This window comes from Diceros bicornis, chromosome 1, assembly GCF_020826845.1.
Source record: "Diceros bicornis minor isolate mBicDic1 chromosome 1, mDicBic1.mat.cur, whole genome shotgun sequence".
Classification (NCBI taxonomy): Eukaryota; Metazoa; Chordata; class Mammalia; order Perissodactyla; family Rhinocerotidae; genus Diceros; species Diceros bicornis.
The window spans coordinates 44,552,925-44,575,373 of NC_080740.1; the positions used below are offsets into that span (position 1 = coordinate 44,552,925).

Sequence of the window (22,449 nt, forward strand, 5' to 3'; positions counted from 1 at the left end):
TAGCGGAAGGGTTGTAAGAGTGAGCTGGATTCATTAATTGTCTTTGTGGGCTTTACAAATTAAAGAAAAACCTCATTTGTGGGTTGGTTTTGGCTATTATCTAGTAGAACTTCTTTTTAAGTCACATTGACAATTCCCATGTTACAGGATTTCTTGTGTACTGATTTAGTATTTACTTCTCACCTAACCAAGAACTGGTTACTGTCCTTCATCTCTCTTCTCTCCTCTCACCCCAACAGGTGAATTCTTCTTTCAATATGTCAGTTTTTCCTTACTTAACTCCGTCTCCTTCACTACCCTTGGTTGTCAAATAGCTGTAAGGACTCCCAAGTGCTCTGCCATGCACCCAGATCTTGCAAGTAAAGAGTTGTTGATTTCACTCCTCATCTGGTGACCTCTCTGTAATACTGGAAATCTGCATCATCCTGTGGCTGCTCTCAGCCTTCTCTCTCAATGAGGTCTAGAACTCACTGTCCTTGGCAAACTTTTTAAAGTATGGTTCGTCATTGTGGCTGCATGCACATTTACATTTATATTTCGTATTTCCATTTATGTTTCATACTTGTGATTTTTCTTCACCTTGTAGTTTTGTGTTTGTTTCAAAGAAGAGAGCCTAAGCTCTGTCATATTAACTAGATAGCTTCATAATGATCATATGAGAAAACTACTCCTTTGGACTAAGCATTGCTCTCTCACTGTCAATCACCTTCTAGAATGGAGATACAAAGTTAATGACATGATGACACTTTAAGTCAGAAACACTGGAGTCTTAATTTATTTTTATCACATTTGAAAGACCATGGGAAAGTGCCAGGGAAGCATAAGTGGCAGCTGCCTAAAGGGCGAAGAAGCCGAAGGGGGAAGAAGTATTGCCTTGTTCCTCCGGGCACTGACTCTCACAGTGATAGCTGCTGGTGTTCTTCTCCTAGTGACTGCACTTCCTGGGTTCCTGAGACAATCCCGAACAAGGTAAGATGTTAACAGTCCCAGATCCATTAGTTGGTAGGACCTGGAATTAGCAGTGCTGTCCACCGATCAAGGGTGAGCCCCAGGTGTTCAGGTGGCTGACAAATCACAGAAACAGCTTCCTACTACCCAGCTTATATGATTGGACCATATCTATCAAATTCTGGCCCTCCGTATAACAGCTGCTGAATGAATGAAGGCTTCTAGGACTAGAGTCAGGCTCCAAACCTGACTACTCATCTGGGGCTCTGTTATTGTACCTCTGTCTTCACATGGCCTTTCACTCTATGTCTCTGTCTTCTCCTTTTCTGTCAGTAACAAGGTCACTGTCGTTGGATTTAGGACCCACTTCGTTAATCAGGATGATCTCATCCTGAGATCCTTGATTACATCTGCAAAGACCCTTTTTTCAAATAAAGTCACATTCGTAGGTTCTGAGTGGATATACATTTTGGGGGCCACCATTGTACTCACTACACTTGCGAAACACATATTGGAGAACATTCTCATGTATGGCAGACATAAATGTCCATGAATTATAGGGCGATACATAAGAAAGTTGTAAGCTGTGATTTATGTGAAATTCTTGAGGAGCTAGCTACAACTCCACCTCCTTCTTCCCTGCTGATCTCGAACATAACATTGAATTGTTGCAGTAGTGTTGAAAACCAATGGACGATTGTAAGGCCACTTAAATACTTGTCTATGAATGTAGCCAGGGTTTTACCTGTTGCTATGCCTCACCCATAAGGTTGGACTCCCCTGACATGGACACTTGTCCCAACCCCGTCTAAGTTTGCTCTGTTCTTTTTGCATTTCACTTTGCTGACCCTACGTGAACCCAAACTTTGACACATTGCCTTGTCCTATAGAACTTACCCTCCCACTCTCAGCCATATTGTGAGGGTCCTGGTCTGATTTCAGTGCACACTGCATTTTCAATGGAGAATTATTTGCAAATTCTGCAGTCGTACCTAGGCTCATTTTACACAATTCTATAAGCAATGAGTAATAATAATAGAAGAGTGGGCACTCAATTTATTGAATGCGGAACAAAGCAGGTTAGGTAAACCACCTAGATTCACACAGCAAATAACTGGTGGAACGAAGTTTCAAATCCAGATCTTTCTGACTCCAGACCCCAAACATTTAGCCACTATACTGTAAGGCTCCACTGGAAGATAGCCACTTATACCAGCAATGGGCTTATGTCGCCATTTGTGCAGGTTTAATAGGAACCCAACAATAGGCAATCTCTGTGAGATCATCTGACTCCTGAAAATAGTACAGAGAATGAAATAAATTATTTTATCTAAGAGATTCATTACTTGATTAAGGGACTTTGCAGAACTATTTCATGAATATAATTCTTGGTTTCTGGTAACAAAGGCTGCTTTTAACTTAAATTTTTAGTACGGTGCATATTACATAATTCTTATAGGTAGAAGAGCATTAGAAATAACCTTGCTTAGTTAAAAAAGCCCAGGAGAGAGAACAGGGAGAACAATTGTGAACATAGTAAAATGAAGAACAGTTGAAGGTTTTACCACAAACAGCAAGAAAAGCATTGAAATTATCCTACATAGCCCAAAGACACAAAGCATTTCATTTCCCTTTGCATGAAACTGGTCTGACCTTCACAGTTCTGAAATAACAGGAAATATTATTTCTGTGGTAACTGTACTGCATTTTAGGCAAGTAGTTAAGCAGAATGCTCAGCATGAATAAATACAGTTAGAAATTGTTAGGGCAGATTTCTATGAAGAGTGCATGTTAAGCAGTAATATAAATGTAAGAGCTTACAGCAAAATGAAATTCATAGTGTTAAGGTTAAACCTGCCTAAGAGAGACTTTTAGGTAAACTATTGGGTCGAAAAACCGATTCCCGTTTTGTTTTAATAGTTAGCAACGTATGGTGGCTGAGGCAATGTGTTTCAGTTCAGTGGATCTTGTAGCATTATCTTGTGCTTGATTCAGCAGAAATGTGCATGACTTCTGCAGGACTATGAAAAATGGCTGAAGTCCCTCTTCCTGAATCTGAAATTAATGACTAGAAACATTATCAACAAGGTAGGTTGTCAAAAATATAGTGTAAGTATTTTATCTAGAAATGGTGTATTTTCCCTTAGATAAACACTGAAGATTTTGTGGGATAGTTTAGGAGGATAAATTTACATAATTTTGAACTTGGCCACAGTATTAGCTAAAAACAACTGGAGATAAGAATCAGAGATACTTATTATTATTACTTTTATCTCCTGTCTGACTCCTGGATTTGAAGTATATTGTCTAGGCTTGTTCGAAAGTGAGAAGACTGGCTGGGGCCGTAAGAACTTGTAAGAGCATCAGAAGATCCCTAATATCATATCTGGACTGTGAATGAGCCATCAAAGGTAGCCCTCATCCTTTGGGGAATCTTGTGCTTACTTACTTAATCCTTACATTTATCAAACATTTGTTGAAGCCCAGCTATATGCCAGCCACTCTCCTAGAGATGCAGATATAAATGAAGCATAGTTACTGCCTTCAAAGCTGTCTAGAGAAGGTGGGCCTGGTGAACAAGCAGGTACACTAGTTACAATTCAGAGTGCTAAGGAATGGCCAGGTCATGAGAGAGCCCAGCTGATACCACCCAGTCCAATTAGAGGAAGGAGAGGAATTTAGGGAAAGCTTCTTGGACAAGGTGCAGTTTGAGGGGAGTGCAGAAGTTACTTAATTTCTGGGCCTGTTTCCTCTTCTGTAAAATATTGAGAAACTATCACCTATCTTTCAGGGTTGTAGCGAGGATTACATTAGATAGCATGTGTGAGAGAGCCTGGCACGTGTAGGTGCTCCATGTTTTCATTATGATCATTGTGGACGGATTTCCACTCTCGCTCTCTAGTCCTGAAATGCATGAATTCCAAAATCTGAATAAGATGATTAAACTAAACCTTAGACCAGTTTAACTCAGGCCAGCTATGTGAAAGCACAATGTAAATTATCAAGCACCATAGACACACGATTTATTACTCTGAATGCATATGGAAAAGAAAAGATATGTATTAGTTTCCTATTGCAGTTGTAACAAATTACTATAAACTTTGTGGCTTAAAATAACACAAATTTATTGCCTTGTATTTCTAGAGGTCAGAATTCTGAAATCAGTTTTGCTGGGCTAAAAACAGGGTGTTGGCAGGACTGTTTTCTTCTGGAGGCTTTAGGAGAGAATCCATTCCTTAACTTTTTCCAGCTTCCAGAGGGTGCCCCACGTTCCTTGGCTCATGGCTGCATCACTCCAATCTCTGCTTCTGTTGTCACATTAACTTCTCCCTCTGATTTCCTAACTCCCTTTTATAAAGACACTTAGGATTACATAGGGCCCCCCTGGATAATGCAGGATAATCTCATCTTAAGATCCTCAACTTAATCATATCTGCAAGATCCCTTTTGTCACATAAGGTAGCAACTACAGGTTCTGAGGATTAGGATGTGGACATCTTTGGGGGCCATTATTCAGCCTACCACAAGACACAAAGATCAGAAGAGAGCATCTTTGCTTGCAGTGCTACAGTATTTTGTCCCTGACAAGTTTTAACTGCTCCCAACACATGTTTGGGCCATTGTACATAGATAGGGCTGGCTCAAAAAGGAAGGTGCCTACCAGAGCCATTGAGCTCCTGACATCCACCATATTGATATTCAAGTTTAGCAAGCCAATGGCAAGTGGTAGTGTTTGGCCTTGAATTAGAATTCTGTCCCATCCTCACATTGATTTCATCTGTTAACTGCTATTAGATCACAATATTTCTCAATTTCATTTAAATTTGCTCAACAGCCATGTTGTGGGCAACATATGAACAGAATGATGGCACACTAAAACCCCTGGGTCATAGTTGAATTTAATGTAGTGATGTTATTTGAGCATACTACATTTTTGCTGAGGGAAAGCTGTGTTGACTGTGCTTGATTGAGAAATTCAAACAAATGAGACAGAGATGTATTTGTTCCATAAGACTCAAGCACAAGATATTAAAATTAATTGTTTTGTTAAAATTATATTAAGTCCAAGGTAATAAAACATCACATTGCTTTATTTTTCTAAATCAAATTAAATCTGAGCCCCTGCTCACAAACCTTGGCAAGAAATTCAATAGCAGCCATGCCTGGGAAGGCCCTCCCCCACCCTCGAGTTGAACAAGTGCTTGGAAGTTTAATCAGGCCAGAAATCTGGGGTAAGTGCTCTGGTCTTCTGTGAAACATAGTTGATCAGACACTGTTCATTGTTTCAGTCCACCTGGAACATTTAAACATGGGTTGATCTGCTGTGTAGAGCATCCATTTTCTCTATGAATGACTAAGCCAGTGAAAATTTTTCTGTGGTGCCCAAGGCCGTGGTGTCTAGGGTTCATTGTTATCACACTCCACCCCACCAGGATGCCATGTTGTAGGAAAATTTTGGTCTCTTCTATTCAGAAACCAGCACCATCCTCTCTAACTTAGAGATTTCCAATCATCCCCTAGCCCACCCCCAAACTCACCCCTTAGAATAGAACCCCATCTCCTCTTCAAGCCCTTGAACTCTCTCACTCTTGGATTATACGAGACAGCATGTGTGAGAAAGCCTGGCACACATAGGTGTCTATGTTTTCATTATGATCACTGTTTGCCACTTTCCTTAGGATTTAAAAACAAAAGCTTCTGGGGCTGGCCCCTGGCTTAGCGGTTAAGTGCGCACGCTCTGCTACTGGTGGCCCGGGTTTGGATCCGGCGCGCACCAAGGCACCACTTCTCCGGCCATGCTGAGGCCGTGTCCTACATACAGCAACTAGAAGGATGTGCATCTATGACATACAACTATCTACTGGGGCTTTGGGGAGAAAAAAAAGGAGGAGGATTGGCAATAGATGTTAGCTGAGAGCCAGTCTTCCTCAGCAAAAAGAGGAGGATTAGCATGGATGTTAGCTCAGGGCTGATCTTCCTTACCAAAAAAAAAAACAAAAACAAAAAAACCAAAAGCTTCTTAACTTTCCCCTGAGATAAGAGAAACCCTAAAACATGTGAACACGACAGCTGGCTAGCCCTTTCATTTTTGTGTGATGAGCTACATGAAATTAAGGCATAGGTAATTCTTAAGCAGCTGATTCTGCTCAAATAGTTAATGGTTTAAAAGTGAATTGTTGGCCCCGTGCACATCTAGACTTTAAAGAAAAGTCAAGTGTTGATTCCGTGTTCAGCTCTTGGTTCTTTCACATCTCTGCCTTCACTCTTTCTGCAGACACTGCCCCCTTTAGCCACCTCCCCCTTGTATCAGTTGTCTTAGAAACAACAAGAAATGGAATGTTCCTGCTAATTCCACACGTGATTCCCCAGATATGCATTTTAAAAGTACATTTAGATGTAATCAATCAACTAATGAAAGTAGGGTGAATATTGTATAATCATTTTATTAGAGAAACATAAGAGAGCAGCTTTTCTTTGTGATTTATCCTTGTTTTATTGGCTCAAGCACTCACCCAAAGCCTGGGGGATCCATTTTAGTGGAAAGGTTAAAGCAAATCCACTTTCAAACCTTATAGCTTAACTAGAAATGATTTTAAGAGCTCATGATTAGGAATCTATAACTTCAATATTTATTTACTTATTTATTTAAATCAGCTAAGATCATTTACTCCTCTCTTGTCTGCTGAGGTTTTCTTTCTTCACTGCTGTGTCCAGCTTGATGATGTTCACGGTCTCTTTTGAACTTGTCGCCTCTGTGACAATTTCCTCCACCTGTGTCCCGGTGGTTTCTTGTTTTGGCTCTAAGTTATGACCTAGATTGTCACCTCTAGTCATCACCTCCTCAGTAAGAAGACCTATCATGCCCAGGTTAGTAGAGAATGAGATAGCCGTCGTCTTAATGTCAGGAACAGCTAGTAGTTTCCATGAGTCTTACAGTTCTTCTAGACTGCTTGGAATAAAATTGGGGTATCTTTTCTTAGAGGACTACAACAAGGCTTTCTGGGGATGTGCAACCACATTAGCTCATTTTGAAGAAGCATTGAAGCATATTGTGAAAGTTATGCAAACGTGAAGGGAAGAATATCAAACTCAATGGGTTATCATCATCTTTCAGATAAACTCCCTTTTCCTCTCCTCCCTCTTGACCCTTGTGCCAGTGAAATAAAAGATAGTTTTAAAAAACCACAATTACGTGAAAAAAGGAAAGTATTGTTTTTGTAAAAGCAATCCTGAAACACAGCTATTAAAAGAAGTAATCTTCAAAAACTTCAGATAGGCTCATCTAAGTTCTCAGTTTAAAATGACTTATTAATATAAAAACCTAAAAGTTTTTTAAAAAAAATTGTTGATGCTGTTGCATAACTGCAGCATGAGGCAGCGAGATGTGTTGAAATTGGGCTGTGGTTTATTATAATTTTTTGTTGAATTTTGGTTTCTCATTTTGGACGCTGTACCTCCCGTAGGCAGGAATGAGCTTCATCGCCCTCACCGTGGATGAGGGAAGAGTCAATTCTGCCAGGACTACAGGGAAATTTGTTGGATTTCTGGCTCCTCCTTGACCAGCAGTTTCAGGTCTGTTTGTTTACTAGTCTACCTTTGCCCATTTGTTTTTTTTTCCAGCTTTTGGAGTCACTCTTTTATATAGCATATGATTTTTCTTTTTTGATCTAATCTGAGGGGATTAGATATAGAAATATAGGGAATATTTCTTTCTCATTTGCATTTAGTGTTTTGACAACCATTTTTTATTTTAAGGCTGTCATTTTTTATGACATGCTTTTAGTTTTTAATCATTTTTATTTGCTATGTGGTCCTAGATGTTCATATTTTTCCATGTGTTTATATATTTATTTATTATTATTATTATTATTTTTTTTTTTTGGTGAGGAAGAGCTGAGCTAACATCTGTGGCAATATTCCTCTATTTTGTATGTGGGATGCTGCCACAGCATGCCAGTGTGTAGGTCCGCACCTGGGATCCAAACCCGCGTGTGAACCCTGGGCTACCAAAGCGGAGGGTGCGAATTGAATCACTACCCCACCGGGCCGGCCCCTATCTATTTATTTTTAATTTATTTTTTTTAATTGAAGTAACATTGGTTTATAACATATAAATTTCAGAGGTACATCATTATACTTCGACTTCTGTATAGACCACATTGTGTTCACCACCAAAAGTCTAGTTGCCATCTATCACCATACATATGTGTTTATATATTTAAATCATAATTTAATGAATTATCACTTTAAGATTCAATATCTGACTCCCCTTCTAAAAGATGCAGAGACGAGTATACTTCCTCTTTATCCCACATCCCTTCCTGTTTCTCCTTCCCTTATATCAGCTGAGGTAGATTATATCATTATTTCTAAATTGCTATGGTCTATAACATTAACCTTCTGTTCTACTTGTAATTTTCACACTTGGGTAGTGTCTTTACAATGATTTCTCCATTCCTCTCTAAGTTTATGGAATATCATACTACAGTAGTCGTTTTAAAGAAGAGCTCAAAGGAACTATGTTCCTGATTTCTTGCATGTTTCACATTATCTGTCAATTACTATTATACTTGAAATGATAACTTGTCTAGATTGAGCATTCTTGGTTTCTATTTCCCCCCCCTGAGGACTTGGCAGATATTGCTCTGTTGCCTTCTACAGTGATTTTTTTTTTAAGTGTGAGGTCAGCCAAATTTTATTCTTTCTAATAGGAAAATTGATTCTTTCTTATTCCCCATAGATTGTTCTATCATTTAACTCTGGTAAGTTTCTCCAGGTATGTGCTGATCATTCTATAGCAAATTTTTCCTGGTACACAATGTAGTCATTTTATCTATACATTTGATTCTTCCTTTATTTCAGGAAAGTTTTCTTTTATTATATCTTTGAATATTTACTGGTATGTTTCTTATTTAGGAATGTCAGTTATACACATGTTGGATCTCCTTTGGCTCCATAACAGTAATTTTTCTTTCAAATACTTTAAAAATCTTTGTTCTTCTGTATTTCTGTGCTTTTAGAAATAGCTTGTTTTTTCCTTTTGATGCCTTTAATGTGACCTTCATTAATGTAATAGTTTCATTTTTCCTCTTCTATTTTTTTTTTAACTCTGACACATTGCTTTTCATTACATTTATTTTCTGATCTTTTTCCTTGAGTCCTACTGTGTCTTGTATGAAATCTTGTTTCAGAGGGGTTGTGATTTTTAAAATAATTTTTATTTAAAGAGTATTATATTTTTCATAATTTTGGGCCTGATTTATGTTACAGTCTTGTGAATTTTTTATCTGCCTTCTGCTTGCCAGACTTTTGACTTTTGGTACTATTTTTGTATATGCCTCAGCTGACTTTTTTTCTACTATAAATCTGTAATGCACACCTGAATCAGCTTTTGATGATGGATAGTATAGAGGACGGTTAGGTAGAAGTGCAGCAGGAAGTTTGAATTTTAGACCATGGCTTTTGAACACATTCTCACTAATATTCTATCCTAGGTATATAAATCATCTCTGAGTTATCTAGAAATCTCTCTGGCACATAGTGAAGCCACAAGTGTTTGATTTATTTATTCATTCATTCATTCATTTCTTTCTTTTTTTCATAGTGATTTTCCTGCTTCTCTGCAGGGCTACTTGCCACTGATAATTTCTCTACCACCATGTTTGACTTGCAGCAGTTCTCCTGAAAAGATGGCCTCTCTGTATGCTTTCTGATTCACTTGGCAATATCTGCCACTCTGTGGTATAAAGTAAGGTTAAAGAGGGGGCCGGCCCCGTGGCTTAGCAGTTAAGTGTGAGTGCTCCGCTGCTGGCGGCCCGGGTTCGGATCCCGGGCATGCACCCACGCACCGCTTCTCCGGCCATGCTGAGGCCGTGGCCCACATACAGCAACTAGAAGGACATGCAGCTAAGACATACAACTATCTACTGGGGCTTTGGGGGAAAAAATAAATAAAAATTAAAAAAAAAAAAAAAGTAAGGTTAAAGAGGATTCAACAATTTCTGCATGAACACCAGTTGGCCATTCAAGTGAAGATTTTTTTTTTGTCTTGATATTTCCCACTTACTGTGATGAATGCCTTACTCTGCTCCGGGCTTGTAGTGGCTCGTGTTGAGGTCCCCCCGTCTTTGTACTATTTTCACTGCACTTGGCAGCAGTTGTGGTTTAACATTGTGGTTGTTTCTTTATATGTTGTGGTTTAGAGTTATGATTGTTTCTTAGTGTATTAATTATCTATTGTTGTGTAACAAACCACCCCCAAACTTAGTGACTTCAATCAACCATAATTTATTACTTCTTCCAGTTCTGTTGTTTGCCTGAGCATTTCTGCTGGTCTCACCTGGGTTCATTTACGTGGCTGCAGTCAACTGGTGACTGAATTGCAATGGCTGATGCAGCTGGGATGTCGGGGCCTCTCTCTCCACATGGCTTTCCATCCTGACTATCTTCACAGCATGGTGATCTCAGTGTTCCAATAGGGTAAGAATCTTTAAGACCTCTCATAGCTGAGGCTAGAAAGTCTCATAGCAACAATTCTGCTGCGTTTTCTTGGTCAAAGCAAGTCAGAAGACCAATTGAGTTTCAAGGAGTGTCAAAGTCACATTGTAACTGGCAACTAGTTATAGAAGGAATTATTGCTCCTCTCTTTGGGCAAACAATCGATGTTGATGAATGCTGAGGTTCATCTTTTGATTTATGTTTCTTGACCTTGTTTTTGTTTGGTTTATAGTAAAGAAAGGAGTGGAGACAATTTTATACTGTTGCCTTTACAGGTAGTCAGCTATTATTATTATGCGAAAAGAAAACTCGTACTTGTATACCTTTTTTTGAATAACATAGCACCCTTTATTTTTTACTTTTTAAAGACTCATATTAAGATATAACTTTAGAAGTGCCTCTTAGAAGTGCCTCTACTGTATATAGTTAATAGCTCCCAATTATAATGGAAGGATTCTGAGACCTGAAATGGGGAAGTATTTCCCAGTTCATATAGTATAGGATAATGAATATTGGACTGCAAGGCAGGAAGGCTGGCTTCTATATCTGATTCTAGTCTATCTTTGTGATCTTAAGAAAATCAGTTTACTTTTGTCTCTCATTTACTAAAATGACATAATTCTTAAACTTTGTCGGAGAAGTTATCTATGGGATTTGTTAAAAATTTAAATTCCATCCCTTTCTCCCTTGAAATTCTGACTCAATAGGTCCAAGATAAGGTCTAAGAATCTGATTTTTTAAATAAGTTCTTCATATGATTCTGTTGCAGGTGGTCTGTTGACCATAGTTTGAGAAATACTTTACACCATAAGTATGATAGAATTTGGAAAACCTCAGAATCAACTTCTACTTCCAAAGTTCCATTAATTATGAAACACATATTTAAAATGTGTTTGTTCATTGAGCAATGATTAACAATTTAATTACCTGCATCGCTTAGAACATCTTTGAGAATAAATATTCTAACTTGGGCTCAATGCTTTCACATCTGCCATTATGTAAATGAAAGAAAAATTAGTTTCTCATGAACATCGTTAAAATCTGTTGATTAAAAAAAATTGCACATTTCTGTAATTCTCACCTCTGTATCATACTTTTCTTCCCTGTCATGCAAAGTGGAAATAAGTTAACATTACAATTATTCATAGATATATAGGGGCCAATCTTTAATAAGTTAAAAACTTGTACCTCTCACTGTGTATGTGCAAGTATCAGGCTGTGTTCTAGAGAAGCCATTTCTCATCACTCAGAAACATCCCATCTACTTCAAAGTTAATTCTAAGCAATGAACAGTGAAAATTATTAAAACAAAGTTTGCACATATTAGGTGCTAAGATTATTAAGTAAAGCTATTTATTTTTTTAACGTCAGAAAATAGAGTTCAATGACTTTTAACATTAAATAGTTCAAGTTCAGTGCCACCAACATAACATTGCTATAGACAAGCTTTGGGGTGAGGACATATGATTTAGTAATAAGTTACTCAGAACTAAAGAATATTCATTTGTGGAATATTGTAGTAGTTTTTGTTGGGCTTTTCAGGCCACATTTTTAGCTTAAGAGCCATATAAAAACAGGCCATGAGCAATATTTGCACCTCATGTCGTAGTTTTAAAGCCACAGTTCATGACAGAAATGTACATCAAACTCTAAGACTGATTCCAGGTTTTAAGCATTGTGTTAGTAATTTAGTTGACTTTATTTTTTGTCAGTGCAACTCTCTACTTGGCCACTTGATGGCAGCATTTACTATGCACTAACATTGAACTTTTTTCTCTAGGTTGTTCAGCATCGTTTAACATTGGTAGTGGAAAAGATTGATAGCAATGCAAATGTATTTATAACCACGAGAGATAGTCACCTTCCACCCCAATTAGCCTTTGCATTGATTTACTGAGGAAAAACATCTATTACTGAAAAAAGTCTTACAGATTAGTGTTGCATTATTTTGTTACAGCTGAAATATGTAGTAAAAGTGATCTCACAGAAGATACACTTTAATCTAACCAAAAATGTACTTTCCCAATTATTAAAAAAAATAGAGAGATACATCATTGAGAATGCAGCTCTGGTTCAGAATACTGTACCACAATTTTTCCCCCCTTAAAGCTATATACTTAGTTATTTGAATATTTTCTAATAATGAGCTTGTGTCACATTTTAGATCTTTAAAAAGAGATTTATTCATGAGCTGTTGCTTGGATAAAGCCATTGATCTACCAAAAAAAGAAAATCCCATTTCTCAATTTCTTTGTGAGAATATAATTATGGTCGAAACTAGAGTCTTTTTTTTTTTTTTTTTTTAATGAAAAGGCTTACTGCCTCTTGAAATGTATTTTCGTTTTTCGCACCCCCTGAAGAATGGAACTGCAGCCATGACTTTTTTCCTGCAGAGACAGACCTACCAGTAATGATTCTATAAACATCCTGGCAAGGGCTTTCTAGGGGAGGGTTCACGAAGAGAACTCCCGTTTGAGATTTACATGGAGCACAAATTGGTAGAGATTTACAAGGCAGTTACAATTTAGTGCTTTTTGGCTTGAAAGAAGCAAATAGGTTTTTTGTTTGTTTTTTAAACAATCCCCTGTTTTCCCTTAGTCTCTTATTTCTCTTAAAAAATCACGGCATTTGGAAAAATTCGGTGAGTTTTTGTTTTGAGCTGTTACCAGAGAAGATTCCTCCTATTATAATTTACTGCCATTTGAATTTACCTATCAGAATAAGGTTAAGGTTCTCCATTTGGGTTGTAAAAGAGGCTCTCCTGGAGCGTCCAGGGCTGCATACCTGGCAAGAAAGTAACACAGGAAGTCTGGAAAAGCGAGTTTACATAAATATCTTTGTGGGTGTATATAAGTATTCTGGGGAGGTGATTCCAGCTCTGCAATTTTCACAAGCTCAACTCTATTTTCCTGAGCTCTACATAGGTTTACTTACATACAATTGTACATTCCTTCTGTTTATATACACTTGGGTATTCTGGGTCTATATAAGGAGATGTGTTCCTTATGTATTCTTCCTGTGTCTCATCTCATGCTAGTTTAAAAAAATTTTCTATTCTATAACAAAAGTTATGCAAAATTACTGTAGAAACCTCAGAAAATATAGGTAAAGAAAAGTAAATAAAAACATATAATACCTTACCATGCTATTACTTGAGTGTTATAGTCTTCTAGTTATCTATCTTTTTTATAAATACAAAAATATTATAAAAATTGGATCGTACATTAGTTTTATACAGATTTTCACAACCCAGCTGAACACAATTTCTGTTGCCACACGATTCACTTATGTTCCTTTTTTTTTTTAACGTAAGCACATAATCCTCATTCTTATATTTCTCGTTGTGAGAAATGCTACCTGGCTTGGACCCCTGGCAAAGGAACCTTTGAATGATCCATGCAGGTCTGATTGTATACATATGGGAACTCACAAAGAGGACCCAATCCAGATGGCCTGATGTCAACAAGGTGTACTTTCGAAGTCATACAGGAAGTTCAAGTCTGGATTTGACAGGCATAATTGCTGATATGTTCAGTCTCAGATGAAATCAATTTGGAAAAGATAAAGGAAATAATAGCCCTGACAGCTTTCTCCATCTGTAGCATTTGCCGTATGTAGTGTGCTGTTCAATTCTAGACCGCAGTTTAGAAAGGAAGGAAGAGCTTAAGTGGATGCACTGAAGAGGGGCTGGTTGTTCTTTCAGGAAAGCTTTGTTTTCAGTTTGCCTAGTGCTTCGAAATGTGGAGTGCCCCCAGCATCATCCCTCACTGGTGATGAAGAGCACTGAACTACCTGCTGTAAACTCCAACCGGAAGTCAGAACAGTCTCAATAGCAGTGCTCTCACCAATTACATAGTGTGTGTGTGTGTGTGTGTGTGTGTGTGTGTGTGCACGCATGAATGCATGTTCACGCACATGTTCCATGCATGCTGACTTTTCTGGTTAGCATAGTTCAGTCAAAGCCTGGCCACTGGAACCTGGGTCAGTGTTTGAGGGTAACCCACCACCCAGTGTGCAGTCTCTGAATACAGGTGCCCAGTCAGACTATAGTGAGGACAGCGCCATTGTGCTCAGCTCTGTCTCATTTAAAGCAGAACAAAACGGTCTCAGAAAAGAGAAGGAAGGAGAGACTGTGCTGGTGGCTTAGTCTGAGGGTAGCGGTGGAGAAATGCTTGAAGTGATTGAGGGGTTCCTATGTGTCATAACATTCTGGGAATCTCCTTAAATTCTGAAGCAAACTTAGATCCGACAGCTTTTCTCAATGGGCTTGGTAAGCCCTGTAGCCAAAAGACCGTTTTTGGATTTAGAACAGTTGAGTGCTGTGTCAGATTCGTTTTTTGTTTTATTTGTTGTTTTGCCATTTGCAAATGTTCAGCTCCTGTGAAATTTTTGTCTGTTAAATAAAAATTACCCAGAGAGTTGAAATTGGCATTGATTTTTAATTTATACAAAAATTAATGCAAATATATATCAGTGTCAATTAAAACAGTTTCATTGCCTACAACATATAGGAAATCAAATTCCATAACTGCATTTACCGTGTGGGCAGTAGCACTGGTTTCAGAGTTTAAAGGTCACTGATGATTAGGCTCTGAGTTTAAATTAAATCGCATTACATTTTTTCTTCTCCCTCTTCGATTGCAAATGTGACAGACACGAGTTAGCATCATCTAGTAAAAGAAACGTGGATGTCTGTTCTTTCTTTGCTTTCTTTCTTGCACCTCATTCTCTATAATTGCAAAGATAATTTGCAGGTAAATATATCATTGTTTTAACAATGAGAACAATAATACCAATATGAGTAATAAAATACAAATGGGACCTTTGGCTTTGATTTCCAAAAATAGCATGAATGAAAAAAGTCGGTTCTCATTTATTATCATACAGGAAGGAACTTCAGTAGTGTTCTCAAATTCATGTATCACCATTAAAGTTGCTTTGTAGGATTCTTCCCCTAAGTTCTGTTTCTCTTCTTGTGCTCTCCGTTCTCTGCCCTCCCTTCATCACTACCAGGTTTGTAGTTTCTGGGAATTTTGCTTTTTCTAGCACGTTCCAGTAAAGAAAAAAATTCAGTTCATTATCAGGCTGTAATCAGTGATCTGAGTGAGTTCTGGTTCTCCTGTGTCATCCTGTACCTGTCAGTTCTCCAGGCCAAGGCTTCTTCAACTGCAAAATGAGGGTGATGAACTATTTGATTTCAATGGTCACTTTTAATTTTAACATCCTCTGGTTCTAAGTTTAGTTTCATTGCTCCTATGAAAAAATTCAGAAAGAGTTCGCTTAGCTTTTTATCTTTTTTAAAGAAGTAAGTACAAGGAGTTCTCCCACAGCATGCATTTTTATCAATGGAAATGGAGATGATGTTTTTATTTTCTGAGGGAACATGATTTATATCTGGAAAATGCTGTTTGTCATGATGTAGTAACTACTGGAATAAAGCTGTTCATGAGCAATCAGATGCTCTGAGTCTTCTAGTGGCTTGTTCCTCATGACCATGGGTGATAAAAATGATATGATTCAGGTGATAAGTGGGTGTAAGAGGGCCGGACAAATGAAAATACTGGTCGTAATAGGAAAGAAACTCCACTGATCTCGAGCATTTAGATGTAAATAAATTTTTGATTTGCTTTATGATATTTTGAGTTTATAGCTGTAGAAAACTTCTTTATAACCAAAATGTCTGGAGGATATTAACTTTATTATTCTATGCCTCAAGTTATTCAGTAAAGAACAAAATAAGAATTGGTTTGAAAAGATTTATGAGAGACAAACCTCTACCAAGACTGATCTAGATTAGACAAGAAGAGAGAAGAGAAAATACAGAAAAAAATTCCAAATAATTACAGATGCACAGAATTGAAAATAATAAAAATATTATGAAGAAATATATGCATGCATAATAGATCAAATGGGTGATTTCTGAAAATGGCAGAATAGACATAAGGAAAAGAGAGAACATGAATAGACCAATAATCATTAAAAAACAGCAGTGGGGGCCAGCCCGGTGGCATAGTGGTTAACTTTGCACACTCTGCTTCGGCAGCCCAGGGTTCGCAGGTTCCCATCCAGGGCGTGGACCTACGCACTGCTTATCAAGCCATGCTGTGGCGGCATCCGACATACGAAATAGAGGAATATTGGCATAGATTTTAGTTCAGCGACAGTCTTTCTCAAGCAAAAAGAGGAAGATTGGCAACAGATGTTAGCCTAGGGCCAATCTTCCTCACACACACATACACACACACACACACACACACACACACACACACACACAAACAGCAGTGGAGATCGAAGACCTCCTGCCAGTAAAGTCTCTGACTTATAGGAGAATTTTACTAAAAATTTGACTCGTAGAATCTCCATAGTAAATAGATTGTTCTAGAAAATAGAAAAATATTAAAGCCTTCCAACTCATTTAGAAGCTACTATAACCTTGGATACAAAGCCAAATAAAAGTATAAAAAATAGGGGCCGGCCCGGTGGCGCAAGCGGTTAAGTGCGCGCGCTCCGCTGCGGCGGCCCGGGGTTCGCTGGTTCGGATCCCGGGCGCGCACCGACACACTGCTTGGTGGGCCATGCTGTGGCGGCGTTCCATATAAAGTGGAGGAAGATAGGCACAGATGTTAGCCCAGGGCCGTCTTCCTCAGCAAAAAAAAAAAAAAAAAAGAGGAGGATTGGCGGATGTTAGCTCAGGGCTGATCTCCTCACACACACACAAAAAAAGTATAAAAAATAAAATTATAAGCCTATTTCACTTAGGAACCTAAATGATAAATTCCAGATAAAATATTAAGAGAATTTAACAGCCTAATAAAAAACAATAATAGCTGACATTACATCTATTTAAATAGAATTAAAACCTTCACACTACAAAATGTCTTGAAACCTTGGGAAAAGAATAACAAATCACCTTAAATGCATAACTGAGCTCTAAGAAAGTAAAGGAAATCAGTTGGGATCCAGAGTGGTGGTGGATAGGGTTGCTGAAAACCAGGGAAACAAGTGTGAGTTGATGCCGTGGTTGCCTTAGAGATGGGATACTAGTCTCACCAACCAAGGGACTTGGTCTTAATGGTCAAACAAAGCAGGCTATATGAAGTGGGAAATTTGAACTCAGAGATGCTGAAAGTTTAAACCCTCAAAGGGCTATACCCTGAGTATAAAATGGACTAGAAAAGTCATTTTTCTAGTCTTTTGTTATCTCAGCATAGAAGAAAAAATTCTTTTTTCATAGAAGAAAAAAGTCTTCTCAAATAATTTTTAACTATGGGCATGTCCTAATGCATGTATACATTTTTAATTGACATAAAAATCAGTCCTAAGATAATGCTATCCCTGGAGTGCTTGAGGAGAAAATGTAAAAATCACATAAACCAGCATAAACCAGACTGCACTGAGTTCCTACTAATAAAGTGTTATTAAAGAGGAGATCATGACCTCCGAAATATAAAACACACATGGAAATAATCAACTATATGTAAGAATCAGTGTCCAGTGGCCCAAGAAGTTCAGATGTAATTTTTACGAAATTTATACTATAAAAGTAGCATATTTGAGATTCTTAAGGACTGCAATGTCTGAAAACTGAGAAAAAGAATAAGAGGCTAAACAAATAAAACGTTCGAAGACCTAATGACTAAGTTCAGCAAGGTCGCAGGATACAAGATAAACATATAGAAATTGTTCATGTGTTGGAAGACTCAACATAATAAAGATGTCAGTTCTCTCCAAATTGATTAACAGATTTAATACAAATCCTAACAAAAATCCTAGCGATATTTTTTGTATATATAGACAAGATTAGTCTAAAATTTGTGTGGAAAGAAAGAGGAACTACAACAGCTAGAACAACTTTGAAAAAGAAGAATAAAATGGGAGGAATCCATCTTTCCAATTTGAAGAGTTATTATCTAGCTACAATAATCATTACTATGTGGTATTGGTGGAAGGATAGAGATATAGATCACTGGAACAGAATAGAGAACCCAGAAATATACCCATACAAACATGCCTAACTGATTTTTGACAAATGTGCAAAAGAAAATAATAGAGTTAAAATAGAATTTTTAACAAGTGGTACTGGAACAACTGGACATCCATAGTTAAAAAAATAAACCTTCAACTTAAGCCTCACATCTTATATAAAAGTTGAAATGAATCATAGACAAATGTAAAACTTAAAACTATAAAACTTTAAGAAGAAAACATAGGAGAAAAATTTCAGGATTTAGGAGTAGGCACATGTTCTTAGATTTGACATCAATGTACAATCTATGAAAGGAAAAATTGATAAGTGGGATTTTATCAAAATTTTAAAAATTGCTCTGTGAAAGACTCTCTTAAGAAGGTGAAAAGACAAGCTACAGAATGGGAAAAAATGCACATAGCCAATAAAGGACTACAAAACCACACATCTGACAAAAAAAACTAGTATCTGGGATATATAAAGAACACTAAAAACTCAACAGTAAAAAAGCAAATGATCCAACTAGCACACGGGCAAAAGACGTAGACTTTTCACTGAAATATACAGATGGCAAATAAACATGTGAAAAGATGTTCAAGATCAGTAGACCACAGGGGAATTCACATTAAAACCACAATGATGTATCACTACACAGCTATTTTGAAATGGCTAAGATAAAAAATAGTGACACTACCAAATCCTTCGTGAGAATGCAGAGAAACCGGATCCCTCCTACATCATTGACGGGAATGGAAAATGACACAGCTACTCTGGTAAATAGTTTGGCAGTTTCTTTAAAAAATTAAACATGCAACTACCAAATGACACAGCAATTACACTCCTGTACATTTAAACCAGGTAAATGAAAAATTATGTTCACATAAAAACCTGTACATGAATGTGTGTAGCAGGTTTATTCATAATAGCCCAAAACTGGAGATAACAGGTGAATGGCTACACAAACCGTGGAATATCCATACCGCGAATACTACTCTGCAGTAACAAGGAAGGAACTAGGGACACAACAACCTGTAGGGATCTCCAGAAAATTATGCTGCGTGTAAAAAGCCACTCCCAATAGGTTACATACTGTGTGATTCCATTTATATAACATTCTTGAAGTGACAAAATTATAGAAATGAAGAACAGGTTAGTGGTTGCCAGGGGTTAGTCATGGGGGTTGAGACAGGAGGAAAGTAGGTGTGTTTCTAAAAGTCGACATGAGAGATCTTTGTGATGATGGAAATATTCAATTGTATCAACATCAATGTCCTGGTTGTGATATTGTGGTATAGTTTTACAAAATGTCACCTTTGGGAAAAACTGAGTGAATAATATTGCTGTATTATTTCTTACAACTCCATGTTAATCCAAAATTATATCAAAACAAAAGCTTAATTAAAAAACACAAAACAACAAAACACAGAGTGGGTCAAATAAAAAGAAAAAAGTGGTTACCCTGGGTTCAATGGTAGATATGGGCACCAAGTGGCTAGGAGTCAGCAGCAGCAGGAATTCTTTTTATTCTATGTTTTTTTCTTAACATATTTATAGGAAAATGCACAAATCATAAGTTTATATCTTGATGACTTATCACAAAATGGACCCACTCATGTAACTACCACTCAGATTAAGAACTAGGATATGACCAGACTCCAGAAACTCCCTTCGTGCCCTTCCTTCACTACCCACTGTCATCCTTCCAAAGGTAACCACTGAGTTTAAGCACTGTAGATTAGTTTTGCCTGTTTTCAAACTTTATAAAAATGGAATCGTACAGAAATCATTCTTTTGTGTCTGGCTATTATAACTCAACATTACATTTATGAGATTCATGGATGATGATGCATGTAGCAAAACTTTGTTCATTTTTATTGCCATGTAGTATCTATTGTGTAAGCTGCAATTTATCCATTCTACTCTTCATGGACATTTGTGGGTTTTTTCCCAAATTTTAACCATTATGAATAATGTTGCCATGAAAATTCTGGTTTTCTGTGACTTTTGGTGCACAAAGGTACAACTTTTTCTTGAGTTAATAAATGAAAATGAAGTTGCATTTCTTATAAGGCAAGTCTAGTGATGATGAACTCCCTCAGCTTTATTTCTCCTTCGGTTTTGAAGCACAGATTTGCTGCATATGGTATCCTTGGTTAGCAGTTTTTTTTCTTTCAGCACAGAGTAGACTTTTGGATACATGGTCTGCTCTTCTCTTTCCCCCAAGGGAGAGGCTTTTGAGCTGTGTCAGCCTCTGTCTGCTGTACCGAGGTCCTCTGGAGCAGCAGCCGCCCTGTCCTCTTTCGTTGTTCAGCATCCGCCAGGCGTCTGGAGGACATCAGGTCCCCTTAGCGCTCCAGGACAGGAGACAGATGTCAGTCCCTCAGGTCACCCCCAGAATGTTGGACATATGTTCCAATGCTTCCCCTCCCCAGGGAGAAGTCGAGAATTAGGGTTTTCTCCTTCCATGCTGAGCCAGGGAAGGACCTATGATGAATGAGTGCTCCAAACTGTTGCCTTTGTTCTCAGTGGCCCCCAGTCTGGCAATCTTTCCTGTCAGTACCTAGATTAAGTCAGGACAGAAACCAATCACTCAGGTATCACCCTCAAAAAGTCTGAATGTTAGATATATGTTCAGTATTGTCTCCCTGTCACCCCCCCTCCTGCTGCCCCCCTGTACCTTGGGGAGAAGCTAGGAGCTAGGAGTTTTCTCTTGGTTGTGCCATGTTGAGTAGGGGGAGGAATTATGGCGAGTGAGTGCCATGAATTTTCCTACCAGCTTTGATATGGCTGGTTTTGTGCTCACCTAGGGTACAGGAGTCTCTTAATTGTTTCTAGGTTTCCCACAAAGGGAACTGGTCCATGTATTGTCGTTGAGATGGTATCTCCATGGGGCTTTCTATTCTGCCACCTTGCTCTGGACTCTCTATTGTTATATTGGTTTTTTTGTCTATTTTTGCACCAATACATCACCGTCTTAATTAATGTAGATTTACATTCAGTAGTGGAAGTTTTCTAATTTGTTTTTTTTCAAGAGATCTTAGCTATTATTGATTTTATTTTATTTCCATATAACATTTAAGTTAGCCAATTTCCACATGCATGCACCTGCTAGGATTTTGTTTGGAATTTCATTGGCTCTATAGATCAACCATGGAAACTGACATATTTACAATATTAACTCACACTATATGAACATGCTACATCTGACTATTTACTTAGGTCTTCTTTAATTTCTCTTAACAATATTTTATAGGGTCTTTTTTGTTGTTGTTGTTGAGGAAGATTTGCCCTGAGCTAACATTGTTGCCAATCTTCCTCTTTTTGCTTGAGGAAGATTCACCCTGAGCTAACATCTGTGCCAGTCTTCCTCTATTTTGTGTGTAGGTCACTGCCACAGCATGGCCACTGACAAGTGGTGTAGGTCCATGCCCAGGAACCGACCCTGGGCTGCCAAAGTGGATCATGCTGAACTTAACCACTAGGCCATGGGGCCAGCCCCTTATAGGGTTTTTACATAGTTTTCATTAGATTTATTTTAAGCTGTTAGGTGTTTTAAAAATCTTATTGTAAACGTTCTTTACATTTAAATTTTTACATTTTAAATTCTATTTGTTTGTTACTAGTATTTAGACATAAAACAGATTTTGAATATTGTGATTGTTCTGAATTCACATATTAATTCCAATAGTTTTTCTGTAGAGTCTTTTGGATTTTTTACATATTTATCATGCCATCTGGAAAAAAGACAGTTTTAGGTTTTTTCCCCAATCTTTTTCTTATTTTTTTCTTGCCTTGCCTTATTGCAGTAGCTAGGACAATGATTATTAGAAGTGGTGATGGCAGATATCCATTTCTTGTCCTCGTTCTTAGAGGTAAAGCTTTCAGCATTTTACCATTCAATATGATGTTTGCAGTAAGATTCACAGATACCTTTTTACACAATAAGCTGTTCCCAGCTATTTCTAGTATGGTAGCAATTTTTATCATGATTAGATGCTTAATTTAATAAAATTATTTTCCTGTATCTACTGAGATGA

At 37.7% G+C, this 22,449-nt stretch overlaps 1 long non-coding RNA gene across 1 annotated transcript in view; it reads left to right on the top strand.

Annotated features, from left to right (window-relative positions):
* Positions 1-7,426: 7,426 nt before the first annotated feature.
* The window catches only part of LOC131404721 (uncharacterized), a 44,687-nt gene continuing 29,664 nt past the window's right edge, over positions 7,427-22,449 (top strand). Inside the window, exons 1-2 of the long non-coding RNA XR_009219842.1 lie at positions 7,427-7,521; positions 10,253-10,428. This is a non-coding gene — a long non-coding RNA (uncharacterized LOC131404721). The remainder of the gene's footprint in view (positions 7,522-10,252; positions 10,429-22,449) is intronic.